General features: G+C 46.5%; 1 non-coding gene across 1 annotated transcript; it reads right to left on the minus strand.

Annotated features, from left to right (window-relative positions):
* Positions 1-26: 26 nt before the first annotated feature.
* Positions 27-99, minus strand: Trnam-cau. The gene has a single exon. It is a non-coding gene; the product is annotated as a tRNA-Met (tRNA).
* Between the last annotated feature and the right edge of the window lie 7,069 nt (positions 100-7,168).

The raw sequence follows: 7,168 nt of genomic DNA on the forward strand, positions 1-7,168 counted from the left end.
AAGGCCTTAAACAAAATGATGAAGGATGCCCCGTGTGAGGATCGAACTCACGACCTTCAGATTATGAGACTGACGCGCTACCTACTGCGCTAACGAGGCTCCTTAGCAACCAACTCTCAGCCAGGACCTTTGCACAGGCGGCGTCGCAGTGTGCAAGATCTGGCAAAGGGGATCAAGGTTACTGTCGCCTAGCAACAACGCCACGTCTAAACGACTTGCCCAGGTTGCACCTCGGTCGCAAAGAGGTCTGGTGCTCAGTGTGGTGGGAATTTCAGGTGTCCCCAAGCTGCGCTCCAGCTCACGTTTTCCTGCACAGCACAAGACATCTAGAAACCTCCATCTCTGAAAAGGTCTATCCTCCGCAGCTCTCTCCACTTCATGACCCTAGAGACTATATCACCTTTTTTTTTTAATTATTAAGATTAGTCATTTGCATCGTACTCTCTAATCCCAATTTGGGATTGGAGGATCGAGGCAGGAGGATCAGAAATTTAAGGTCATCCTTGACTAACTTAGTGATTTTTGAGGCAAGCCTGGGATACATGAGACCCTGTCTCATAAAAAGCCAATGTAAAAATAAAAGACAACGTGAGGCTTTAGTTATTACTGACCTGTGTGCCCCTTTGTAGTCCACTCAATAAACTACCCTCAACAAGCAAACAAATATTATCTAATTCATTGGTTAAATGATTAATAATAACATTAAGGGCTCCACTTGGTGGCATGTAATCCCAGACCTTCAGAAGCTGAGGCAGGAGGATGAGGACTTTTAGGACATCCTGAGCTACACAGCAAGATTTCATGCCAAAAAATAAATAGATAAACTTGAGTTACATAGCCGGGCGGTGGTGGCGCACACCTTTAATCCCAGCACTTGGGAGGCAGAGGCAGGCGGAGCTCTGTGAGTTCGAGACCAGCCTGGTCTACAAGAGCTAGTTCCAGGACAGGCTCCAAAACCACAGAGAAACCCTGTCTCAAAAAAACAAAACAAAACAAAAAAAAAAAAAACTTGAGTTACATAATAATATTAGCATTGTGTAAGAGTGCAGCTGAGCACACACTGCTCTGGTTCTGGTGTATGAAGGCTCGTGGGAAATTTAAGCTCCGTGTTCGTGTGTGGCCGAGGCCCAGGCTAAACCTCCTCAGATCCATCATTTCATGGGCTTTATGTCTAGGAGCCTTCAGTGAGACGATGGAGCAACAGTGAGCTGTGTGTCCTAACTCAGCCTCTGGTACCCAGGACTCACAACCTTCACTGAGCCGGGATTCCTCCTGCCAGCATGCTTCCTAGATGCTGCTCCTTTGCGCGGTAACATATAAACAAACACCAGCGTGTTGCTGCGTCTCTCACTTAACTGGAAAACATCCACTGACCAAACTGACCTCACCAGGTCACCATCTCCTCACATTCTAGCCCTAGCTAGCTTCTGTCTCACCTCCATCCTTGCCCACCTCTGCATTGGCTGCCCTGGTGAGAGGGAGCAGGGGTGGCCTCCCGGAAAATGCAGTTCCCAATCTGCCTGGACCCCACAGGCTTCTCCCCAGCCTCAAAACCACACCTTCTAGGAAGTACCCTATGTTGTCCCTCAGGGGACAGGCTTTATTCCAGAGCAAAGGTCCTGTTTATTATAAACACCGTTTGGATGTGGCAACCAGCACGTGGGGAAATGCATATTTACCCTCTGAGTACGCAAAATGAAAACTAACAAGGTGTCATGCCGAGGAATGAGGAACACAAGCTGAGCCAGAACCCGAGGGACTGGTGGTTGCATCAGCTTTTGTAGCCGCCTCACCAGACTGGGCGCCACTGCTTTGCGCTTCTTTCCATTCCAAAGTACCATACTCGCTCTGGTACAACAAAGCCAGCCCTGGTGGCAGGCTCCTCGAATCCCAGCGCCGTGGAAGTGGGGTGGGTAACATTACATTTAGAGTTTAGAATTAATGCTTGAAAGACCAAAAAGGGAAAGAAAAAAAAGGCCTCTATCATGTAAGCCCCTAGCTGGTACAGGCTGTACTCTAGCAGCCGGTGCTCTTAACCACTGAGCCATCTGGCTACTTCCACTTTGTAATCAAACTTGCTTACTCTGCTCCTTTATGTGTTAAAACTAGACCCTGCCTACAGATAGGCAGAATCCATGTCATCTTAGGGTTTTGCCTTTATAGGCCCTGGGCTGATATGGCTAGGTGCTGCAGTTTGGGAATGCTCTGAAGTGCAGAACTGACCCCAATCAGTCCAGGTGTCAGAAATAAAAAGCTTCCTCTTGTTAAAATTTATTCATGGACAGGGCAGTGGTAGCACACGCCTTTAATTCCAGTACTTAGGAGGCAGAGGCAGGTGGATCTCTGAGTTCCAGGCCAGCCTGGTGTACAGAGTGAATTGATTAAATAAATTAAATCTAATAATTGAATAACAATAATTTAAAAAATTTATTCATGGTCAATGCTAATCTCTAAGTGAGCCCACACCCATAACAGAAGTTGAGGCAGGCAACTCACTGGGCTGCAGGTGAAGGCCTATCTCAAGAAAGACAGTAAGCAAATCTATCAACCCACAATGTCAATAACAGGAGCTGGGCAGAAAGGGATTAATATAGCAAACCTTCCCTAGAGGAACTGAGCGCTTATTAAAACATAAAATAATTTGGCCAAGTTTTCCACTTTATAAGAATAAATGTACCTATGTTTACTTCTGAAACTCTGCAACTGGAAAACATTAGACAGACACAGATCTACACAGCACATGTAACATGTAACTATTAGTCGGAGGACAGCGTTGTTTCTGCTCAGAGAAAGGATCTTTGGGGAAGCAGCATTTGTGGTTACAAGAAGTGCGCAGGCCCTCAATTCAATCCCCAACACCAAAATATCACCGAAAACAGGTGAGACCTCGGAAATGGCACACAACTTTAATCCAGCACTCTGAGGGCAGAGGCAGAACTCTGTGGGTTTGAGGCCAATCTGATCCACAGAGCAATCAGTTCCAGCCAGAGATCCGCATCAAGACCCTGTCAAAAACAAAACAAAACAAAAACTATGGAGGAAAAGTTACAAAGAATATGTACATGTATAAGGAAATGAAGCTAGCTAGGAGAAAAGCACAAGAGGTAGACTGTTCTGGAAAGAAGAGGCAGCTACTTGAGGTACTTGTTAAATACTAATTTAGCCAGGATGATGAGAGCGGTGCCAGGCAATGACATACACAAGTGTAGGAAAGCAAAGACCTGCCAGGAAGCAGAGACCAAGAGGCGCAAAGGCGTGGAAGGAAGGCTCAAGCCAGAACGGAATCTGAGCCGATGAAACAGGAGATGCAGCCAGAACCAAGGAGAATGATGCAATCCAGAAGGTGGTGTTTTGGGAAGCCAGCTCAGGCTTCCAGTGCAGCGTGGGATGCTGATGAACATGCAAGATTATGTTTCACGGAACACAAACACATTTTGTTTTGCTTGAGCGTTTGATACGCACAGGTGAAAATTAACTAGTACATAGAATGTATAGGTCTCTCTACTGCACATAATAACCAAGTTCTTTTACAAACCTTCAGATAAAAAGCGGCACATTGGAAAGAAAATGGTGGGACCCTGCAGTGCTATGGGAAATGGAAACTGGTGCAGATGCTACGGAAATCAGTATCAAGGTTCCCAAAAATCTACAATTGGAACTATCTAGCCATGCCACTCCTGGGCGCAAACCTGAAGGACTCCAAAGTCCACGTGCCAGAGATACTTACAGTGTTCACCGCAGCTGGCTCTGTTTACAAGAGCCATGCAACAGAAACCCGAAGAATGGGTGTGGAAAATGCGTGTATACATAAGGGAATTCTATTTAGCTATAAAGATTAACGAAGTTACAATATCTGCAAGAAAATGGATGGAACTGGAGATGATTCTACTAAGTAACATAAGTCAAATCCAGAAAGACGAATAACACATTTTCTCTCCTAAGTGGATCCTAGGTTTCAACGTGTGTATGTGGTCGAGGACATACAAGTGGAAAGGGCACCGTGAGGGGAGGAGACTCCTAAAGGAAAGCAGAGGGAAGGGTAAGACCGAAGGGCAGAACACTGGGGTTGCAAGGTTGTGTAGAGCTGCCCGCCACCAGACACAACTACGCCAAACCAAGTCTGAAAAAAAACAAGCAAAAAATGTAGACTTTGCCAGGTGGTGGCACACACCTTTAATCCCGAGGCAGGCAGATCTCTAAATTCGAGACCAGCCTGGATCAAGAAGAAACTTAAAAAAATAAATTAAATAAATACTAAAAAAAAGTGTCGACTTTGGGTAAACATGGTGGCTCACGCCTGTAATGTCAGAAGGCTGAGGCAGCCGGAGGAACCAGAGTTCCAGGCCAGCCCAGGCTCCAGTGTGAGCCCTGAGAAATGTTAATAAAACGTAAACAGTGGGGGAAAGCATCTGTTCGTCCGTGCCAGAAGTCAGAAGCCAAGTGCAGGGTGGTGGAAAGTGCGGGAAAGGCCCCCACCAGGCGCCAGGACGGGGCCAAGGTACGACCAAGACCTTGCAAGCCTGAACGGCCCACGGCGACAACGAACAGAGCGACGACGCAAACCCGTCCCAGTGACCCAGAGGTCTCCCCGAGGCCGCTGTCCCCGCCGCACGCGGGTCAACAGACCGCCCTGCTCCCGGCGGCGTTCTTGAGCAATTCTTGTTTACTTGTTCTAAAGAGCAGGTGAGGCTGAGAGTGACTGCGCAGCTGGCCAATAGATTTCCAGACAACAAAGTTGATGGGCGGCTTCTTCCAATCAGAGAGCGATAGGGGCGGGATGACGCGTGCGCAGAACCCCAGGCTCTGTACACGCCTGGGGCCCCTGCACTCTCCATGTTGAGTGTGGCACCTCGGCTCTGTGCTCAGGGCGGAAGTGTCCTCCCGTCTTCTGGTGTCTTGGCTTTCCTGCGTTCCGGAGTGCTCAGGTTTCAGCCTAGGCTCGTCGTTGGAAACGGGTGTCGGTTTCCAGTGAGGTCCCAAAGTGCCACCGCCTGGGTTCTAGAAGGAGCAGTTTGGTTGATACACCTGTTTTTACTTTGTATTTTTAGAAAAGGGCTTATTGTTGTATACCAGGGTGGCCTGGAACCCACAAAGATCTTCCAGCCTCGGCCTCCAGAGTGCAGGCATTAAATTTAAAAGCACCAGAAAATTCTCTGAGTAAACAGTGAGTCTGTAGAAACGTTGTGTTCTTCTTACTTTTCCACTGTGTATGGACTGACTCAGAGGGAAGAATCATATTGCTGAAAGTAAATAATACTGAGGGGGAGGGGGGCGGAGCGATGTCGCAGGGGTTTAGAGCATCCAGAGGACCTGGGTTCACAATCGTCTGTAACTCCAGTCCAAAGGATCCAATGCCGGCCTCTGTGGCCACTGCCCACACATGGTATACAGAAATACATTTGGATAAAAATGATACACATAGCTGGGCGGTGGTGGCACACACCTTTAATCCCAGCACTTGGGAGGCAGAGGCAGGCAGATCTCTGTGAGTTCAAGGCTAGCCTGGTTTACAATAGCTAGTTCCAGGACAGGCTCCAAAGCTACAGAGAAATCCTGTCTCGAAAAAACAAAAAACAAAAAACAACAACAACAAAAAAAAAGATACACATAAGTGGCTATTCAAAATAAATCACACTCTATGTATCATATAAGCATCTTTTGTCTGAGTTTGACTAGGACTGGAACCTAGGGTATTTTGGAAGCTGGGCTCACTTGCTGAGTGTGTGCCAGGCCTGACTCAGTTCCTTGCACTACTAAAGAAAACCAAACAGACTCAGGTGAACTGGCATTTCCTAGGTGACTCATGTCTACTTAGGCACACACCTGTTTACAAATTTCCACGAGTCTGATTCTTGTGTTTGTGTGTAAAGGAAAATGAGCCCTCTCTGAATAGAATCCATACTCGGTGAGTATAAACTGCCATTCTCCTGGGGGAGGTGAGATCGTGTTGGGATGTATGAGTCTAAGTTCACATGGCATTGAGAACTTGGAGTGGTGTTAAAGCAGCTTCCAAAAGTGTAGACTTCAGCACTGCAAAGACAAAAGAACAACCCTGGCCATCCCTTCTGTAACCCTTTGTTGAAAAGTAAGAGGCTTGGGTTTCCCCGGGGCCAGCAAACATCTTTCCCTTCCCCCATTGCCACAAGCCAGAAAAGACATTTCCTTTTCTTGTTGTATTTCCTGCAATTCAGCAACACAAAAAGCCCATTTGGTTTTCTTTCTTTTTTTCTCCTCCTCTGTATGTGTGTGTGTGTTCCCTGACACAGTTTCTCAGTTTAGCCCTGGCTGGCCTCAAAGTCAAGAGATTCACCCACTTCTGCCTCCCAAATGCTGGGATTAAAAACACAAGCATCACCATCTCAGGGTCCAAAAAAATAAGTAAATAAGTAAAAAGATAAACAACAAAAGAAAAATCATTTCTTACATATACACAGTAGCATTTGAGTCAGGAAAGCTTCAGCAGGGAAGGCTTACTGTCATAAACACCCAGAAAAACAAGCAGCCCCTCCGTTGTCAGAGAGCAAAGCTACAACTTGAAGATTTTTCTTGTATCTTAGGGCTCAAACTCAAGGTCTTGCAGAGACTGGGAACACTGTATCACCTGGCTACATTCCCTGGAATGTAGAAGGTTTTAATTTGCCTGCAGTCAAGGCAACAATTCATTGCACAAGTCAGGACTCCATACTGTATTTTCCCGAGCCAGGTGCAGGAGGTGGGTTTTACAGCTAGAGAAAGCATCCATCAATAATAGATATAAGCCAGGTGGTGGTCTAGTTCGGCCTGCCTCTGCCTCCTGGGAGCTGGACTATGGGTGTGGGCCACCACACCCAGCTCTTCCTAGTTTTAATCTAAGTTTGGACCTAGATTTTAGCTTGGGTGAATCCATTCTTTTTCTGTTTACTGGTTTGTTTGTTATCTTTTGAGATAGGGCTACGACGGGTGGGGCTGGGTGATTTACAGTTTTCGTCCAGGAACTCAGGAGGCAGAAGCAGGATGATCTCTGAGTTCAGAGCTAGTTCCAGGACAGCTAGGGGCAGTCACACAAAGAAACCCTGTCTTCAAAAAACAAAACAATAACAACAAAAATAACCCAAACAAACACAAAGATTTTTTATTTCTTTTTTTTTTTTTGTCTTGTTTTGTTTTTCGAGACAGGGTTTCTCTGTGG

Source organism: Microtus ochrogaster, chromosome 4 (genome assembly GCF_000317375.1).
Source record: "Microtus ochrogaster isolate Prairie Vole_2 chromosome 4, MicOch1.0, whole genome shotgun sequence".
In the NCBI taxonomy this organism is placed as follows: Eukaryota; Metazoa; Chordata; class Mammalia; order Rodentia; family Cricetidae; genus Microtus; species Microtus ochrogaster.